Raw genomic sequence first — 21,733 nt, 5'->3', positions numbered from 1 at the left:
TGTGCACCATAATGCAGGCACTGCCCTAAGTTATGCTTGTGCCTCTGGCCTCAATTGCATCGGTCGTCCTCCCACCAACTAGTTCGTGAAGACTGGACAATGGTCCTTGTCATGTCCCTGTCCCTTGCACTTTATGCACCATACCTCCTCATGCACCTCTAGGCGAGTTGTCCTGTCCTGTTTCAAACTATGCATTTCCAGACATAAATTCTTCAGTTGCACGTGGATTTGTTGAACTCCCAGGCCAAGATCTTGTATTGGGGTCTCGTGCAGTCTCATTGCAATCTCCAAGGCTTCGGCCTGGGTGGATAACTTCTGCTGCGATAATGTCATCCTTAGATGCGGTGTTAGTGACGCTACAAACCATGCGTGGTGCTGTCCATCCGTCAAGGTCACGTTGGCTTCGTGAATCATACCCTTCAGCCTCTGATCCATCTCCCAGGGGGTCTCGCCTAGAAGCATCATGATTTCCTTAAACCCGATAATCGACTGTGTCTGCAATTTTGGCCTGCTAAATTCCTTATTCAACGCAGCTTGGATATCTGCGATCCCTACGTTTGGATTGTCATTAGAGTGCTTAATGTACCATGTCAGTGCGTGATCCTGTAACACGCTTACCAGTGTTGCCTCCTTTATGTTTTCATCCGTGACCCCTCGCGCTTCCCATACAGCCTTTACCACGAACCAAAATTGGTTCGGATCTTCGTTCCCTACTCCTTTGAATACCTGAAACTTTATTGCGCTTGCCATACTGAACTGTGGTGGTGGCGTAGGTGGTGTGGGAAGAGATGGAGGTGACGATTGTGAAATTGGTGGCGGTGTAGGTGGGGGTGGTATGTGCAGAATTCACTGCCCTATCAGAATGGTCATGCTTCTTGGAGAAACTTTCGTGAGCTCTTCCTTGCTTTCCCGCCGAGGTGAAATCAAGGGACTAGTCTCTAATTCTTCGTTACTTCCGTTTCTATAGATCTTCCCATTTCGCGTAGCCTCAAACATCAATTTATTCGCATAACCCACTTTTCACACAGTAGCATTTTAATCCACCTGTTCAAATATTTAATATACTTACCTCGTGGTCCTTTGAGGAAGCGTCGTTCCACCTCGTTGTAGCTGATTTACGTATCTACTGTGAACTCGGTGATAAACCCTCCTATAATCTGATTGAGGCAATGGTCCACAATGCGCGTGATCTTATCTTCCGATGCTTCTAGTCTACACACCAATTCTGGAGTCCACAGGATTGGTTTGTCGAGCCTACACCTTCCCTGATTGTCTGCTAGCTTCGCGATCCACTCGTACAACTCATAGGGGAAGGATGCAAAGAAAATCTCATGGATTTCCTTATACATGTAGCACTCTAACCATTGTTCCTTTGATACTCGCGGATTCCTATTTCCCTGCACTGCGAACTCATGAATCTTTCTGTCCAGCCACTTTTCAATTTGTTGGATTCTAGTGACACGACATCAGACATCTCTTATGCAGATCCTAGTCTTGGCAATGGAACCAATTGTTGGCTTATTGGGGCCTAACCCAGGTTCAAAGGTGATTTAGCCAAACAAATCCTGGTACTACTGGCTCTTTCGGCAACATTACACAGAGCGCGGACTAAGGTCTCACTCGAAGTAGTATGGGAGGGTGCTAGAACCAAGTTTCCACACCCTGGAGATGTCTGATGAGTTCAAGTGGTCCGCGGTTCGACCCTGCGCGCACGTCACTACGCGCACTTACTCGTTCCTCGCAACTTGAGGTGTTGCCTTCGCACAACCCTACTCGGTGGCCGAACAATGTTATTACCCAAGTCCTTACTAGTAATCCAATATTAGTCGATTAACTTAGCTTATTTGTTTGCATTCGGTCATACTTAACAATATTCACAATTCATACAAGTGTGTGCAGTAAATAAATAGTATAATTGCAAATGATATCAAACATGTAATAACTCAGAACATATACATAGAATTGGTAACAAAACCTTTCTTTATTAATCTTCTTCTCCATTTACAGACTCAACTCTACACTGCGCACTCAGCTACAGGGACTTGCGCACTCAGCTACAGACTCTACTAGGCCTTTGTGCACTCAGCTGCAGAGCCTCTTCCTACTCTACGACACGCTTGGCCTTTTGCTCTTACCTTCTACTTCGCTATCTTTTTCTATCCATCAGATTCTATGATCCCTTTACAACTTATAGCCTTGCTCTATTTATACACTCCCATGGTCCGCGGACCATGGGTAGGCTGACTTTACATTCAAAACTTAGGGTGGACAACCCTATGACTCTAACATACATTTCGCGCTTCGTGCCCACAATTTGCGGAGTATTTATAACAATATCAACTCAAAACTTGGGCTTTGAGCCCCAAAACATGTCATGGGGGGTTTCCATGCCCAACAACCACCAAGGATGCTAGACCACAGCTGTGAATGTGGTTACGGAAACAAATCTCCCCAACATTGTCTTTTTTGTAGTGACTCAGTCCTTTAATCTCCTTTTTGAGACTTTAGATAAGTGGGTTTCTGAATTTTTCCTGGATATGGATCTTTGTAACTCACAGAGTTCTCAGAACCCAAATTATGTAAAGTTTCATAGTAGCTTGACCAAGTCTAAATCCAGAGTGAACAATTTTGTTGGCTCATGTGTCAATGACTCTGTCCCAAACAACACAACCTTTGTAATTACTCTCTTTTTAAAGTAATATATTCTATCTTATTTACAAACAAAAAAAAATACATTATGTGTTTGCTTTCCATAAATGTGTCAATCATTTCTCATTTAGTATAATACTCCTTGAGCTGTTATATAGTTTATATTGGAATGAGTTTTTCTATGTATGTGTTTGTTGTCTACACATGATTTTCCTTGCAGGTATTCATTCCTAACGATGAAGAGGAGATTGAGCTTGGAAGTGAGAGAATCAAGGATGACACCAATGGATTTTAGCATCAGAGTGAGGTAGGTCATCTATCCTCCTTTGTGTTTTCTGGTATAAGCTAGGAAAGTTTGCACATATTTGTCTAGTTTGTTGTTAGATCCTCCCATAGGACTAGAGGGGTTGTTTCTGTCCGCAGAAAGGATTTTGCCTGCAAAACAAAATGACGACATCATTGGGGAGATTATAGCCCTTCAAACCTCCTTTTTATGTTTGGTCCTTTTTATTAGTTTGGCCAAACTGCTAGTAATTTGTAACTTAGCTTCATTATGGGTCCACATTCTGAGTAGTATGTTCTTTAGAGTGTAAAGTTTGGATCTCTCTTTGAGTTTCTTTTCATTTTCCTAAGTCTTTCTCACCCAACGTGTTTTCTCCAGAAACAGTCGCATTGTTAGGGATGATTTTGTCCATTATAGTTGCGCTGAAGAGTTTGTAAGCCTGTCAGCACGAGTTTTTACCATTAAAGTAGCGTTGGTCCAAAAAATGAGATTTTTTTAGGGTTTCTACAAGAAAGGTTTAGTTTGTCTTGATCTCTGAAGTGTCCTCTTGCTCTGTGTGCATAGAATTGTCCATTATTTTTGTTGATTGAATTTACTGTTTGCTGCTTGTATGTGTGGAAGGAATACTGATTTGCTGTTGGTTAAAACATTACTAGTTCTTTTGAAAACCATAAAAGAAATGACATTTGCATCTGCTTAACTTTCGTCTCAAAGTTTACTTTTTGAAATTGCATTAGATTACATTGCATTGAAAAGTCATTTTGGGATTATCATTTAACATAGATCACATTTCTTAGCGTTGAAATTTGAAAGTGCATTCTCATTCATTGAAAAGAAAAAAATGAAAAAATTTGTGTAGGTGCATTTTAGTGAACTGAAATTAATTTTACTTTTGGTGGATTCATTGGAATAGTGAAAGTAGAAGATCTAGTTAGGAATCTTTGTTTGTTGCATACTTGGTTGTTGAAATGGAAAGAATCATTTTATCATACTAGTTTCATCATAGGTATGTTCAAGTGACATCAATCTTTGAGTCTTAAAATCAAAACTTAATTCAAGATCAACTTAAAATTAATCTCATTTAACCTAAGGAGCATTTGAAACATTAACAAAAGCATTTAGAGGTATAGAATAGAAATATGTTTCGACGTCTTTAAACATAGGAGTTTTCGTTATTTTCCAACGTTGTATCCCGAGGGTGAAATCTCGTTTCATGTACGTAAGTGTATAGGATCGTTCTCCAATAATTTCGGGTATATTGGAGGCACTGCATGAACGGTAATTATATGGGAACTCTTTCATCGAACGGTTACGCATTGGACAACACTACTACGGATTGTACTCCTACGTATCATCGCGTATGTTTTCGGAGTCCCCAATAGGTTGTTATCCATATGTTGTAGCAGCTACAACCACCCTCCAAAATTTTTCCTTAGCCTGTTTTGGAGCCTCCCTACCAACCTTACACAACGCTTTGTCTTGCTTCATCAAGTACTCAAGCTTCATGTGTTTTCCTCGCACAAAGGCAGCCTATCGATCGTAGTTGATCCATTCCCCTCATAGGCTGCTCGCCTGAACTTGGTCCAGCTATGAGCAGCTTCCCCTTGAAAATTGCGCATTTTTGGAGGGAAACTAGCCTTCCCTCCAGGAATTACTCAATCCTCTCTGACAGCCTATCGGGCTCCGGGATTGCGCAATCCTGCCAGCCAACCCCCAACAGGATTTGCATAAATTTTCCCAGCAGCAGGCTATTCAGCCCAAGATTTGTGCAAATCTAGGCAGCAGTCAGCTGCTCTGCCCAGAAATTGTGCAAATCTCCTGGGTAGCCAGCCCAACTCCCAGCTAGAAACGTGCATTTTTCTCCAACAGTCGAGAAGTTTCTTGCATGTGCAGCTGAGTTGATAAGTTTCCCCCAGGACTGAGAAAAATACACTTGCACACATGGACTACTTCTCCCAAGGCAGCATGCAAAGGCATCCCTTGTTTCAGGGATCTATGTTTAGCAGTTGGAGGTTGCATGCAAGGATAAATTCCAAAACCTCTCACCAAGTGTCTCTTCCCCTAGATTTGTGGCATGCGCGTCACGACCTTGATGTTATCAAAACTCATCAACCGGATGCTGTAGAGCTCATTCATCGCATCAAACTTGCAGCTCTGACATCCCACATCACATCTAGGAGAAGTTGAAACATTTAGCTCAGCTGTTTTGGGGTAAGCCCGCTTCCCATGCCTTGTGCTACATTTCTATCGCTTTTTGTGTTTTCACTTGTAGGAGTACCATTTTCTTGATTTCTTTGAACACTTGCTATCGTTTACATATATACTAGCTTGTCCTATCTCTGTTTCATTTTTCGTTGCTATCTCACTATTGTCGCATGCATGAAACTGTTTTTCACGGATGTTCGCCCAATCAGCGAACTACCTCAATATTAATCACTTCTGCTATCACTTAATGTCTCCATGCATTCATTGAATTACTTGTTTTCAATTTCCCATCGGCGAATTAGGCCAACCATGGCTTGGGCTTTGCCTTCACCAAGGCTGCATTGCGTAATCTGGGAAAGGAAGGCAAACCTTCCTCCCTAGAAATGTGCATTCTTTCCCAGCACTAGCCTCCAGGACTATTTTGCGCCTTTCTAGAGGACAGTGGTTGCTTGGCCTAAGAAATTGCGCAAATCTATCCCTGGGCCAGAAATCCTTCCCAATTGGAATTGCGCATTGTGCAATCCCAACAGTCAACAACCAGACTGGACTGTGCATTGCGCAGTTCTAATAGTCATCCAGTCTCCTAGTAGCCTAGACGGTGAGTAGTCTTGGTAGTCGGTCTCTCGACCTCCCACCTGAAATTGCACAACCTTTATGATCATTTACCTAGGTATGTTGCAAGTCAGTTCTCATGTTCACTTTGGTTTTCGACTGACAAATTTCTTGCTATGAGTGTTTCCATGTCTCCAGGTATCGCAAGTGTTCATCTGCCTCTCAGCAGTACAGGTACAGTGGTTTCCAGGAGAGTAGAGACAAAGACACCATTCAGAACATGCTTTTGGGTGCAGTCGATCAAGTGTCTATGAGCTTGCCCACTCACGAAGACATCAAGTTGTTCATAGACAAGGACATCAAGCAGCAGCATCATAGCAAGCAACATCATGAATAGCAGCTGAAGGCAGCATACCAAATGCAGCAAACGCATCGAATGCAAGAGGAAGGTTGTTGACAAACACAGAGGCAGAACAAAGTTGTAAGATCAAGTAGATCCACTGATAATGAAGGCAAGTTTGGAGACTCAGGCTATGTTGTGATGGCGCGACATGAATGTCGTGTGAATACAGAGAATGGAACGAAGAAGGAGTTGCATGTATTGAAGCAGCAACTTAAGGAAGAACTTGAAGCTACATAGACAGATCAATGAGTTGTAGCAGGATCAGGAACAATAGCGGGCACAACATGCACTCACGGATGAAACTGCGCTCGTACAAGTTAAAGATCCATCCTAGCAACTAACACATAGCAGACATGGTGAGCAGTGTTTTTTATCACATGAAAGGGATTCAGTAGCATGCATGTCATTGTTCGCATGCATGCAACCCAACCCATTCAGCATACTCACCAAGGCGAAGACAAGAAGCAATTCCATCTGGAGCTGAACATGTACTTAGGCAAGTTGATTTGCATGATCACCAGCACACCCTTGAAGATCAACATGGACACTATGCATCAGTGTGTTGTCAGTTTAACCATACCCAAGAAGACCACGTGCATGTTAGCAGATGAGTTGGATGAAGGGGCCGAACCAATGCACCGGTTGCAACGAAAGCAAGAGTTCGCTTCAGCAAGATGTCACCATGAGGTGCATGCACACCATCACAAACGACCAAGCTTGGCATTAGCTCACCACCTTCACCATCACAAGCATGTCAAAGAGTTGGTCTCACCACAGTGGATCAAGTGTCAGTGATGTCTTGCAAGGCTTGCTCAAGCCATGTTGTCTCACATGAGTACATGTGCATTGGAATGTTGAGTCATGTCAAGTGTAATTCAAGTGTTAATAGTGGACGTAGCAGTCATAGAGTAGGTGAAGAGTCATGAGGGTAGTTGAATGGTCACAAAGGGGAATGTCAAGGGTCACCCCACCCTTTGCTATAAATAGTCCCTCATAACTCATTGTATAGGCTTTTGTTCAACCAAGCTTCTACTAATACTATCTTGAAGAAAGCTTGGACAGTATTGTAACGCACCTTGGCTTCTCCACTGCATGGAGCTAGTATATCTCTTTGGAGGAGCAAGCGGATGTGGTTGTAATGTTACACTATTGGTGCTAGTAGGTTTACATGGATGTATTGTATGATTGTGACTTACACTTCTTTATATAATAAGAGCCAACACATTTTTATGCATATGTTGTTATTGTAGTTGGACTGCTCTGGTTGCCTTAATGATATATGTTGTTTAACTTACGTACTTGTGTATGAACTAATTTGTATGCAATTACATGAATCTTGTTGTTAATGTGTTGTATATGTTGTTAATGCTGTCACTGTCTATGTCGACTGCTCTGCTGGACAGCAGAAGGACCTTTCACATGAACCTTGCTGTAACAACCGTCACACTCGTCTCGGACTGATCCGTGAGTGTTGTATGTGTTATCTTACCTTGTATGATGTGACTGCCGCATCCGAGTGGACTGCTCCGCCGGAAACTATGCATGTCCTTTCATGTTGTGTGTTCCTAGCCAAGTTGGGATTGATCCCTTTCAACCTAGAACTCACCTTCACCTTCATCTCCCTTCGAAGTTTTAGAACCTCTCATACACCTTCCTTGACTCACTGCATCAGTCACACCCTTGCTACTGATAATGTTATCATACTTGCCTCTCTGTGACATCGTGGTCAAGGCATTACCTTATGACCCACTGCTGGGACTCCTAAGCCAAATGGTCTGAGGTCTAATTGGGACTTCTTACCAGGGAGATCCCCTTGACATGTTGGCGGGTCCAGCACCGTCAACATTTATGGTGCTAGAAGGAGGGCCTGATGACAAGCTGTGTCCTCTCATCTTGTTTTGAACCTTTGCATATCTTCCATGGAGTCTTTCACTCTTCTTCCCCCGAGGTGTTTTTCGAATCATGAAGATGTCTCCATATTGGGGAAGCTTTTCGATCTCTTTTCCACTCACATGTATGATGGTGAAGGCGAAGTGGCCTGGCCTGAGCACTTACATAACTTTCTTTCCATGATTCATGAGGAAGATGAGTTTTCTGACGAATAGGCCAGTTTGCTACTTGCATACACACTTCGTGAATCTCCATTTCGTTGGGTGCTCAGCCTACTGGCTGACACCGTGCACTCATTTGAGCACTTTTGTTATCTTATTGAAGATACATTTTATCATTTTGATCTAGACCATCTTGACCAGAAACTATTACAACAACGGAGGGCTCCGCATGAATCCGTTATTGACTTTTGGCAGCACTTCTGTGACTTGCAGTTTCAAGCTCCGAGTAGCTAGATGAAATTTTCTTATCATTGGGACCGCTTCGAGTACTACCTTAAGAAATCTACCCATCCCAAGAGAAAGTTTGAGATCAAGCCTCGCTCAACATTCTTCGTTGATGGAGCTACGCAATCTCATGTGGAAGCAGGCACTGTCTCAACTGACTATCCGCCTTCCTCTTATTCAATAGCTCCACCACTGCCCAGTGATGTTGAGGATCATGCTCACACACCTGTTCATCCTCCACACCCTCCCAACATCACTTCACTCAATTTTCGCACAGATTTGGTTTTGAGTTCTTCGATTCCTCATAGCATTCTTTTCTATGACCTCCATCTTCGCACCCCGGTGTTCCTCCGGATCATGTTGGCTTGTGTTTGTCCATTTCCGACTCTTCACTTGTTGTGAACAAGGAACAACCCACTGACGGAGTTGGTGTTGCACAACCAACATGCGTTGTCATTCATGAAGAGTATGAGTGGGAGCTTGATCATCAACACTTGGCGAAGGATGACTCCATTCCATCCAAGCCCCCTCTGTTCTTTCCTAACATCGTTGGTGAACCTGCCACTCATGATTTCACATGTGTGTCTTCATCCATGGATGCACCCATTATTTATCTTTCACAGGACACACTGTATGTTAGCCCATCATCCAACAACGAAGAGGACCAAGATTTCATTGGAAATAAACTTGATCTTTCATCTGCTCTTTCTGGAAACACAAAGGGTGAACATCCTTCCTTCTCATATATCCCTCTGTGTGATTCATCAAACCATGAGGATGTCGACCAACCTCCTAAATTTTCTGATCTTGGTTATTGTGATCTCTTCACCTCATCATCTAATCATGATGTTGATTCACTCATTGTTAATCTGTCTAAACCACTGGTCCACGAAGATCCATCTATCAACGAAGTCGAAACCCCACAGACCGTCGAGGAATTTCAGCTTGAGCTAATGGTTATGTCAGGCCCTCATTGTCCTGAGGTTGGTTTCGCTTCTGATCAATAAATTGTTCAAACACTCAAGGCTCCTCATCACTCATCTGTATGAACTCAAGCTCAATCTAACACTCAGATTTTACTTCCTACACTCGAACTACACAATCTCATTTCTAATGCATTGGAGGGGTCTTACATTACAAGAACTCGTGCTCGACGCAAGTTATATTTGTCTCTTTTGTTTGCTTGCATGTCATAGTCAAGAGTGTGCTTATGCTTCAAAATTGCATGTAGTGTCACACAACACCATGATAAGTCCGCGGATTGCCCGTCATGCAAATGAACTCACTTATGTCCCATGGGCACTTTGAATCACGGAGTGTGATTGTCTTCATTGTTATACATTTCTTTCTTGTTGGTTCACACAACTGGGTTGCTTGCGAACCAAGCATTCACCAACATGGGTCTACCAATGCGCTGGTGGATGCATTGGAAGTATCACTTCACATGATCAGGCCCATGTACTGTTAGTGTAGGAGTAGGAGTAGTGTTTGCTTTCAGTTGTTTGCTTGCATGCTTGTTTGCTTACGTGCTTTGTTTGCTTGTTTGTTTACTTTCTTCACTTTCATTTTTTCTTCTGCTCTTGCTTTTCTTTGTTGATTGTTAGTTTTTTCACTTGTTTCATTCATAGTTTAGTTTTGCATGAAACCATGTATGACTCTTGAAGCGAGTTGGGTAAAGTACAAGAGGGCTTGTACAACTATCACTACTTGGTTATCTATCATCTTGCCTCTGTATGATGAGCTTGTTACTTTTAGTCCATGATACATCAAAGGAAAATACGTACTGTTCGAAGTGAACCTTGGTGTAAACACAACGCTTGCACGCTAACTAGTGTCACCTTCTCTAGTCGATTGTTTTTGGGTTAACCCTTGTCAGCTTAGTCAAGTAGAGTAAGGTAAGGGGGAAAACCTTAATAGGCACGTCAGAGATACAATAAACTACTTCTCTGCTGGAACAACCTCTTCTGCTCTCAATAAGTCGAGATCCCTCTTCCGCCTCTGAAATGAATAACTGCTATGCACAGTGAAAACTAAAAAAGATGAAAAGTAAAAAATTCAAAATGAAAAATGAATAAGGTGAAATAAGAGAAATGCTTCTTGCGCAGGGAGGTGATGCAAGTAACTCTGCCGGGGTACTGACCAGGATTGTTGGCAGTGGTTCCTATGTGACTCCACCGGGGTATTGTCCAGGCCTACTAGCAGTGGAGCAACACCAAAGATGAAACTAAGACTCTGATGATTACACTGCTTCTACACCTATATACCCCTCAACCCCAATCGAAACAATTGTGTTTCCTTGGCTTCGAATGTGTGTCAATCAACCAAGGGTTTGGTAGATGCTACATCTTACAATCAAGTTAGTGTGAAACCAAGATGAGCTTAAAACTGAACAATACTTCTAGAGGTGTTAGAATTGATTTTCAAGAACAAGGTCCATTTAGAGAGATGGAGTTCTACCAGTGTGTCGCCAAGTGTTGTAGTGGCTAAAACCACCCTCCAGAATTTTTCCTTGGCCTATTTTGGAGCCTCCCTACCAACCTTACACAGCGCTTTGTCTTGCTTCGTCAAGTACTCAAGCTTCATGTGTTTTCCTCGCACAAAGGCAGCCTGTCGATCATGGTTGATCCATTCCCCTCATAGGCAGCTCACCCGGACTTGGTCCAGATGCAGGCTGAGCGGATTCCCCTTGAAAACTGCACATTTCAGGAAGGAAACCAGTCTTCCCTCCAGGAATTGCGCAATCTTCTCTCACAACCTATTGGGCTCCAGGATTTTGCAATCCTCCGCGGCAACCCCTCCAGCAGGATTTGCATAAATTTTCCCAGAAACAAGTTGTTCAGCCCAGGATTTGCGCAAATATGGGTAGAAGTCAACTACTTTGCCCAGAAATTACACAAATCCCCTAGGAAGCTAGCCTAGATCCTAGCTAGAAATGCACATTTTTCTCCAGCAGTCGAGCAGTCTCTTGCATGTGCAACTGAGTTGACTGGTTCCCTCCGGGACTGAGCAAAACAAACTTCCATGCATGGGCTGCTTCTCCCAAGGAAGCATGCAAATGCATCCCTTGTTTTAGGGATCTATGTTTAGCAGTTGAAGGTTGCATGCAAGGAGAAATTCCGAAACCTCTCACCAAGTGTTGTTTCCCCTAAATTCGTGGCATGCACATCACTACCTCAATGTTATCAAAACTCATCAACCGGACGCTGCAGAGCTCATTCCTCACATCAATCTTGTAGCTCTGACATCCCACAACACATCTAGGAGCAGTCGACACATTCAGCTTAGCTATTTTGGGGTAAGCCTGCTTCCCATGCCTTGTGCTACATTTCTGTCGCTTTTTGTGTTTTCTCTTGTAGGAGTATTGTTTGCTTGGTTTCTTTGAATGCTTGATGTCATTTACATATTTACTAGCTTGTCCTAGCTCTGTTTAAATTTTTGTTGCTATCTCACTATTGTCGCATGCATGAAACTGTTTTGCATGGACGTTCGCCCAACCGACGAACTGCCTCACCGACATGCATGTTGATCAGTTTGCTAAATCTTTCATTCATGTTTTTCATGCACTGTTAATCACTTCTACTATCACTTAATGTTGCCAGGCATTCATTGAATTACTTGCTTTTAGTTGCCTGTTGGCGAGTCGGGTCAACCTTGGCCTGGGCTCTACCTTCACCAAGGCTACATTGCCCAATCTGGGAAAGGAAGTCTCAACTTCCTCTCTAGAAATGTGCATTCCTACCCAACACTAGCCTCCAGAACTGTTTTGCGCATTTCTGGAGGATAGTGCCTGCTTGGCCCAAGAAATTGCGCAAATCTATCCCTAGGCCAGCAGTCCTTCCTAGCTGGAATTGCGCATTGTGCAATCCCAACAGTCAGAAGCTAGACTGGACTATGCATTGCATATTTTTAGCAATCAGCTAGTTTCCCAGCAGCCCAGATGGTGCATTGAGCAGTCTTGGCAGTTGGTCTCCTGACCTGCCAGCCGAAATTGCACAACCTTTATGATCATTTACCCAGGTATGTTGAAAGTTAGTTCTCATGTTCATTTTGGTTTTCGACTGACAGATTGCTTGCTATGAGTGTTTCCATGTCTCTAGGTATCAAAAGTGTTCATCTGCCTCACAACAGTACAGGTATAATGGTTTCCAGGAGAGCAGAGATGAAGACACCATTCAGAACATGCTTGGGGGTGTAGTCGATCAAGTGTCTATGAGCTTGCCTAGTCATGAAGACATCAAGTTTTTCATAGAAAAGGACATCAAGCGAAAGCATCACAACAAGCAGCATCATGAACAGCAGCTGAAGGTAGCATACTGAATGCAACGAATGCAGTGAACGCAGTGAATGAAACGAATGCAGCAAATGCAAGAGGAAGGTTGTTGACAAACATAGAAGTGGAACAAAGTTGCAAGATCAAGCAGATCCACTGATAATGAAGGAAAATTTGGAGACTCAGGCTATGAGGTGACAGCACGACATGAAGATCACACGAATACAGAGAATGGAACAAAGAAGGAGTTGCATGTGCCAAAGCAACAACTCAAGGAAGAACATGAAGCTGCACAGACAGGCGAATGTGTTGCAGTCGGATCAAGAACAATAGTGGGTGCAACATGCACTCATGGATGAAACTGGTCCCATACAATTTAAAGATCCATCCCAGTAGCTAACACATAGCAGACATAGTGAGCAGTGTTGTTGATCACATGCAAGGGATTTAGCAACATGCATGTCATTGTGTGCACACATGCAACCCGACCCATTCATCACACTCACCAAGGTGAAGACAAGAAGCAAGTCCAACTGGAGTTGAACATGTACTTCGGCAAGTTGATGCACATGGCCACTAGTACACCCTTGAATATTAGCATAGACACTATGCATCAGTGTGGTTTCAGTTCAGTCATACCCAAGAAGACCATGCGTATGTTAGCAGACAAGTTGGATGAAGGGGCCGAACCAATGCACCAGTTGCAATGGAAGAAAGAGTTCACTTCAGCAAGATGTCACCATGAGGTGCATGCACACCATCATGGATGACCAAGCTTGGCATCAGCTCACCACCTTCACCATCACACTCATGTCAAAGAGTTGGTCTCACCACAGTGGACCGAGTGTAAGTGATGTCTTGCAAGGCTTTCTCAAGCCATGTTGTCTCACATGAGTACATGTGCATTGTAATTTTGAGTCATGTCAAGTGTAAGTCAAGTGTCAATAGTGTATGTAACAATCATAGAGTAGGTGAAGAGTCATGAGGGTAATTGAATGGTCACAAAGGGGAATGTCAAGGGTTACCCCACCCTTTGCTATAAATAGTCCCTCATAACTCATTGTATAGGCTTTTGGTCAACCAAGCTTTTACTAAGACTATCTTGAAGAAAGCTTGGACAGTATTGTAATGTGCCTTGGCTTCTCCACTGCACGGAGCTAGTACATCTCTTTGGAGGAGCAGGCGGATGTGGCTGTAACGTTCCACTGTTGGGGCTAGCACGTTGACATGGATGTATTGTATGCTTGTGACTTACACTTCTTTATAAAATAAGAGCCAACACAATTTCATGCATATGTTGTTATTGTAGTTGGACTGCTCTGGTTGCCTTAATGATATATGTTGTTTAACTTACGTACTTGTGTATGAACTGATTTGTATGCAATTAAATAAATCTTGTTGTTAATGTGTTGTATGTGTTGTTAATGTTGTCATCGTCCGTGTCGACTACTCTGCCGGACATCAGACAGATCTTTCACATGAACCTTGCTATGACAACCGTCGCACTCGTCTCAAACTGATCCGTGAGTGTTTTACGTGTTATCTTACCTTGTATGATGTGACTGCCACATCCGAGTGGACTGCTCTGCCAGAAGTTGTGCATGTCCTTTCATGTTGTGTGTTCCTAGCCAAGTTGGGACCGATCCCTTTAAACCTAGAACTCACCTTCACCTTGATCTGCCTTCAAAGTGTTAGAACCTCTCATACACCTTCCTTAACTCACTACATCAGTCACGCCCTTGCTACTCACAGAGTTATCCTACCTGCTTATGTGTGACATCATGGTCAAGGAATTACGTTACGACCCACTTGCTGGGACTCCTACACTAAATGTTCTGAAGTCTAATTTGGACTTCTTACTGGGGAGATCCCCTTGACATGTTGGTGGGTCCAGCACCGTCAACATTTCTGGTGCTAGGAGGAGGGCCTAATGACAAGATGTGTCCTCTCATCCTGTTTTGAACCTTTGCATATCTTCCATGGAGTCTTGCACTCTTCTTCCCCTGAGGTGTTTTTCGAATCATGAAGATGTCTCCATCTCAGGCAATCCTTTTGATCTCTTGTCCACTCACACGTATGATGGTGAAGGCGAAGTGGCCTGACTTGAGCACTTACATAACTTTATTTCCATGATTCATGAGGAAGATGAGTTTTCTGATGAACAGGCCAGTTTGCTGCTTGCATACACACTTTGCGAATCTCCATTTCGTTGGGTGCTCAAACCTATCGGTTGATACCATGCACTCATTTGAGCACCTTTGTGATCTTATTGAAGACACGTTCTATCATTTTGATCCAGACCATCTTGACTGGAAACTATTACAGCAACAAAGGGCTTTGCATCAATTCGTTATTGATTTTTCGCAGCGCTTCCGTGACTTGCAGTTTCAAGCTCCAAGTAGCCAGATGAAATTTTCTTATCTTTGGGACCAGTTCAAGTACTGCCTTAAGAAATCTGCCCATCCCAAGAGAAAGTTTGAGATCAAGCCTCGCTCAAAATTCTTTGTTGATGGATCTACGTAATCTCATGTGGAGGCGGGCACTGTCTCAAATGACTGTCTACCTTCCTCTTATTCAATAGCTCCACCACTGCCCAGTGATGTTGAGGATCAAGCTCACACACCTGTTCATCCTTCACACTCTCCCAACATCACTGCACTCATTTTTCACGCAGATTTGGTTGTGAGTCCTTCGAGTCCTCATATGAATTCTTTTCTACGACCTTCGTCTTTCCACCCCGGGTGTTCCTCTGGATGATGTTGTCTTCCGTTCATCCGTTTCAGACTCTTCACTTGCTCTGAACGAGGAACAACCCACTGACGAAGTTGGTGTTGCACAACCAACATGCGTTTTCATTCATGAAGAGTATGAGTAGGAGCTTGAGCATCAACACTAGATGAAGGATGACTCCCTTCCATCTGAGCCCCCTTTGTTCTTTCCTAACACCATTGGTGAACCTGCCATTCATGATTCCGCATGTGTGTCTTCATCCATGGATGCATCCATTGTTGATCTTTCACAGGACACACTGTATGTTAGCCCATCATCCAACAATGGAGAGGGTCAATCATTCATTGGAAATTCACTTGATATTTCATCTGTTCTTTCCGAAAACACAGAGTGTGAACATCCTTCCCTCTCATCTACCCCTCTATGTGATTCATCAAACCATGAGGATTCCGACCAACATCCTGAATTTTCTGATCTTTGTTGTTGTGATCTCTTCACCTCATCATCCGATCATGATGTTGATTCACTCGTTGTTAATCTATCTAAGCCACTAGTCCACGAAGATCCATCCGTCAATGAAGTCAAAACCCCAGAGACCATCGAGGCACTTCAGCCCGAGCTAATGGTTATGTCAGGCCCTCGCTGTCTTGAGGTTGGTTTCGCTTCCGATCAAGAAATTGTTCAAACACTCAAGGCTCCTCATCACTCATCTGTATGCACTCAAGATCAATCTAACTCTCATATTTTACTTCCTCCACTCGAACTACATGATCCCATTGCTCATGCATTAGAGGGGTCTTACATTGCAAGCACTCATGCGAGACGCAAGTTACCTTTTTTTCTTCTATTTGCTTGCATGTCATAGTCAAGAGTTTGCTTATGCTTCAAAGTTGCACGTAGTTTCACACAACACCATGATAAGTCGCAGACTGATCGTCATGCACATGCACTCACTTATGTCTCATGGGCACTTTGAATCACGGAGTGTGGTTATCTTCATTGTTATATCTTTCTTGATTGCTGGTTCACACAACTGGGTTGCATAAGGACCAAGCCTTCACCAACATGGGCCTACCAATGCGCCGGTGGCTGCATTGGAAGTATCACTTCACGTGATCAGGCCCATGTACTGTTATTGTAGGAGTAGTAGTGTTTGCTTTCAGTTGTTTGCTTGCATGCTTGTTTGCTTATGTTCTTTGTTTGCTTTCTTGTTTTTTTACTTGCTTCACTTTCATTTTTGCTTCTTCTCTTGCTTTGCTTTATTGATTGTTAGTTCGTTCGCTTGTTTCGTTCATAGGTTAGTTTTGCATGAAACCATGTATGACTCTTGAAGTGAGTTGGGTAAAGTACAAGAGGGCTTGTACAACTATCACTTCTTGGTTGTTTGTCATCTTGCCTCTGTATGATGAGCTTTCTACTTTTAGTCCATGATACATCAAAGGAAAATATGTACTGTTCGAAGTGAACCTTGGTGTAAACACAACGCTTGCGTGCTAACTAGTGTCACCTTCTCTAGTTGATTGTTTTTGGGTTAACCCTTGTCAGCTCAGTCAAGTAGAGTAAGGTAAGGGGGAAAACCTTAACAGGCACATCAAAGATACAATAAACTACTTCTCTGCTGGAACAACCTCTTCTGCTCTCAATAAGTCGGGATCCCTCTTCCGCCTCTGAAATGAATAAGTGCTATGCACAGTGAAAAATAAAAAGAATGAAAAGTCAAAAATGAAAAATGAAAAATGAATAAGCCAAAAGAAGACAAAGGCTTCCTGTGTAGGGAGTTGATGCAAGTAACTCCACTGGGGTACTGACCAGGCTCGTGGCAGCAGAGGCATGCATGTGTTCCTATGTGACTCCACTGGGGTACTGTCCAGGCCTGCTGGCAGTGGAGCAACACCAAAGATGAAACTAAGACTCTGATGACTATATTGATTGTGTACCTATATACCCCTCAACCCCAATCGAAACAACTGTGTTTCCTTGGCTTGGAATGTGTGTCAATCGACCAAGGGTTTGGCAGATGCTACATCTTACAATCAAGTTAGTGTGAAACCAAGATGAGCTGAAAACTTAACAATAATTCCAAAGGTGTTAGACTTGCTTTTCATGAACATGGTCCATTTAGAGAGCTGGAGTTATACCAGTGTGTCACCAAGTGTTGTAGCAGCTACAAACACCCTCCAAAATGTTTCCTAACATGTTTTGGAGCCTCCCTACCAACCTTACACAACACTTTGTCTTGCTTCGTCAACTACTTAAGCTTCATGTGTTTTCCTCGCATAAAGGTAGCCTGTCGATCACGGTTGATCCATTCCCCTCACAGGTTGCTCACCCGAACTTGGTCCAGCTGCAGGTTGAGTAGCTTCCCCTTGAAAATTATGCATTTCTGGAGGGCAACCATCCTTCCCTGCTGTTGAAGGCTCGAAAAATCGGGTCTACAACAAGGGGGATAACCACCCTGTCCAGACCTTAATGCAGCTCCTTTTCCGTTTGGAATAGTGACTCCGACTAGGGATGATGGGACCAGTTTCCCAATCTGTTTATGATGGGTGTACTAACGGGATGATGTTTTTCCTTTTGGGGTTTTATGAGGTGAATTCTTATTCTAAATTTAATCTATCTTTTAACTATCATATGCAATCTATTTTAATCAAAGAAAACATCTAACTCTAAATTGTCCTGGGAGTAACATTTACTTATGCGATCTAAAATAATTTCTAACAGCAATTGATAATGAAAATCATTCAATCACCACGAGAAAAGAATCCATTAGAAATGATTGTTTTGTATAAAAATTTAGCCGAAACAATTATGAGAAATATATTGCATAAGAGTTATTCATATATTCAGCATAAAAAGGTAAGTTATCACCATACAAAAGTGCAATAATGACAACTAAACATTCAAACTTTCATATATCAATAACTGAAAATGATTTATCACTTGGCACATAAGTAAAAAGTATTAGGAGATAAAAATACCATTGGTAATAAGTTCTACTCATGAGCTGCAACAATATAGATCTATCTTCCAATAACTTAACATCCACTAAGAGTACAAAAGTGCATTTCAGTAGCAGATATCAAACACATATAGAAAATAAATCTCGTTCCATTCATTTTATCAAAACCTCCTTAGTGGGGGGGCAAAATGCACGTTCTGAAGAATTGTTTTTGATAAAACTTTGGACCCCTCTCTAAATGCATGAGAGGGGTTTAAATACTCCTCTAATGAAATCTAAAAATAAATATTACAAAAATAGATGAGGCAGTTTAAACGACCTGCCTCGTTTTAAGCAAAAATAAACTAAAACAAAAATAAATTGTATCTATGATAAATCCTGCATTTGATTCTTTAGATCGCAAATGTCCAACATCGGTTTCAAGAGTGTTGGTTGGCCGAATTCAGCTTTTAATTGTCCTGCAAATACAGCGGTGGCAAGAGCTGGGCATTAAGAGCAAGTGCTTCTGTGATAAATTCCCCAATTTTGGGATCATCTTTATGCAGTTCTATCATACCTCGTAACTGTTCTTCTTTATTAGCCAAACTACTTTGATGATCCAATTGCATCTACTGGAAGTCTTGTTGGAGTTTTGCTAACTATGTTTCTGCTTCTTGATTGATGCTGACTTGTTGTAGTTGCTGTTCCAAAAACAAAATCCTATCCTCTTTCTCCTTAAGTAACAATTGAACCTCTATTGCCTTATCAATTGTTGCCGAAGCGTATGCTCCTGCGATCTGAGAGAGCCTAGTTAGATTTCCTATGGGTCTGTAGTGGGGTCTTTCCAAAGAACATCCAGAGGTTCATCCTCTGGAGCGAGCATGACATCTAGCTTTCTTTTCTTTCTTTGCCTTCTGATGACAGCCTTATGTTGAGGGCTATAAAATATGTCTAGAGGAGGAATTTCCTCTATCCTTAGTACAATATGAATATGCTGTCTAGAGGAGGAATTTCAGATGATGGAGCAATAGGAATATGCTCTGTTTCCTGAGTATTGATAGCCCCTTCTATCACCATTTCTATGGCTGTCTCTTTTGGGTTTGTCAGTGGCTCTGCGCTTTGTTCTTCAGTGTTGATTAACTTATTAAAATTCTCCCATTCCCCTTCTAGATCCACTACAAGTGGCTTTGTTGGCTTTGTAAGGGGAGTGGGAACTTCAGCTTGTTTTGGGGACAAAGCCTGCTGGTCAAGCTTTTCTGTAGATTGAGCTGTGTCTTTAATTGACCCCTCACTTCTGCTGTGTTCACTCTTGGACTGATCACCGAACTTTTCAGCTGATTCTTTTTCAGAACTGGTTTTAGACTTCTCTTTTGAACTTCCACTTATGCTAACACTGGGAGTAGGCTCCCTTATTGGTTCGATGAGCAATTGGTCCAATGAGACCTTTGATAACCTCTGTTTTCTGTAATTGTCAAACTTTTGGAGTTTTTCTTGGTCAAACTGAATTCGTGCCATATGTAGAACTTCTCTGAAAGTGTTCTTCTGTAGAAAGACATCGTCAAAGGGATCTTCTTCATTGGAAAACACTTTTATTTTAACCGTTGTAGTAAAATTACTTACAACACCAAAGGGATCATATTGCCTCCCGGGGAACTTTGGTAGTTGTAAACATAACATATTATCAACTTCTTTGAAAGAATGACCTAAGTCATGCAATGCAAAGGCTCTACATACTACAGGAAACTGGGGCCAAATGGCCTTCTTGGAGTCTTTCAATACCTTGCTCATTCCCCCCACACCACAAGTCTGATAAGCTATTTCCCTGGCCATTAGTTTATCGGGGACATAAAGAGGTAGCACATGGGGTGAAGCAATGCTACCAAACACTCTGATATATGTGAACAACTCTTCCCCAAACCACCTTGCCACAGGGAGAATGTCCACTTTAGCCTCTGGGGAAAACCTTGGGGCATCTTGGTTGTAGAGCATTTTATGAATAGGGAGCATAACTCCATGACAAATCTTGAAGAAATGTGGGATGAAATTGGATTCCCATAATACTTTGTGATAAACCTAAATGGGAAGTGGATTTTGTACCGTCCACTTCCATCCCATAATAGGGAAATCAGAAACAAAACAAATAGCGTCCATGACATAGGTGCTAAAAAAGAATGGAGGGTAAACCCTTGAAGTAAAGCTTCTTTTAGTTCTATATCCTAAAATTGCAGTGGCTAAATTATCCGATAGAATTTGGGCCCAATCCATTATGGTGGCATTGGTAGCCGCATCCAATAGAGGTAACCATTCTGATGAAAACTTGTTGATGTTTGGTCTCCCAAACAGTCTACATAGCATTGCAGTGGCAAAACAGTAAGGAGAAGAAAGAGAGCCAGTGGCATACATACCGTTTTTATCCTTCTTCAATCTTTCCTCATTGTTTGACCAGTGCTTTGTGCATTCTGCTAAGTCTTCGTTCTCCTTGGCGAACTTTTCTACAAATTGCTTGTTGTAGCTAGCCTGGGGTTTTGGCAAGTGGTACATACGTCTTAAATTGCTTGGAGTAAAGGACCCCAAGACTTGCTGGCTGGCCATCTTGAACTCTCTATCAGATATGTCTGCGTGATCTATAATCCATTTCACCATATCAGTGTAGGGGAGTATCTTCGGCCTCGCAGCAATGCGGTGTAGAAATGAGCATGCAAGCTCAGTTAGGGATGCTTCAGAAGAGCTGTGTCCATCTGCTGTAATTGTAACTTTCATAATTCTTGGGTTTTCCTCCTCTAACAACTGGTACATAGCTTCCTAGGTAGATATCCCTGCGTCCCTACTACAGGTGGTGTCTGTGAATAATGGGGTCATTTCTGTCTTCTCAGACGCAGGAGCCTTGCTTTTCTTCCCCATTTCTTCGTATATTACGCTCTGGGTATTCTTCCTGAAAGTTGCAAGCAGAGAGCAAAGATATGATAAGGATGATACAGGAAAAATCAATAGAAAGACAAAAATAAGGTGACGGGAAAGCTTTAATTCTAAATCATATCAAAAGATATCAACTTGTGTCAAATGGTCCTTTACCCTGATCCGAATCGTTTTTAATAAATGACCACTAATGGACCATTAAGCTAAACTTTAATGTTCATAACTTTGCATCGAACGCCGGAAAGTACTGTCCTAGAACTCTGAGCCCTTTGATCTGCGATAAAAGCGATTTTGCGATTTGCTTCGCAATATCGCAAAACCTGCTATCGTTAATAACCATCGTTACGTTGGGCTGCTGCGATATGCGATTTGCGAGAGGCTATCGCATTTCACGATATTTGGTTGTGTTACATAAAGTAACGCTGTGGTATTGAAATTTGTGATGCGATGA

General features: G+C 42.4%; 1 pseudogene; it reads right to left on the bottom strand.

The window, feature by feature from the left end:
* The window catches only part of LOC149257540 (26S proteasome non-ATPase regulatory subunit 13 homolog B pseudogene), a 36,695-nt pseudogene extending 15,533 nt beyond the window's left edge, over nt 1-21,162 (bottom strand).
* Between the last annotated feature and the right edge of the window lie 571 nt (nt 21,163-21,733).

This window comes from Pinus tabuliformis, chromosome 6 (genome assembly GCF_031772625.1).
Source record: "Pinus tabuliformis cultivar Carrire ecotype Pingquan chromosome 6, CPIR1, whole genome shotgun sequence".
NCBI lineage: Eukaryota > Viridiplantae > Streptophyta > Pinopsida > Pinales > Pinaceae > Pinus > Pinus tabuliformis.
The sequence above is the reverse complement of the archived record's forward strand: the minus strand, read 5'-3'. Positions and strand labels throughout refer to the sequence as shown.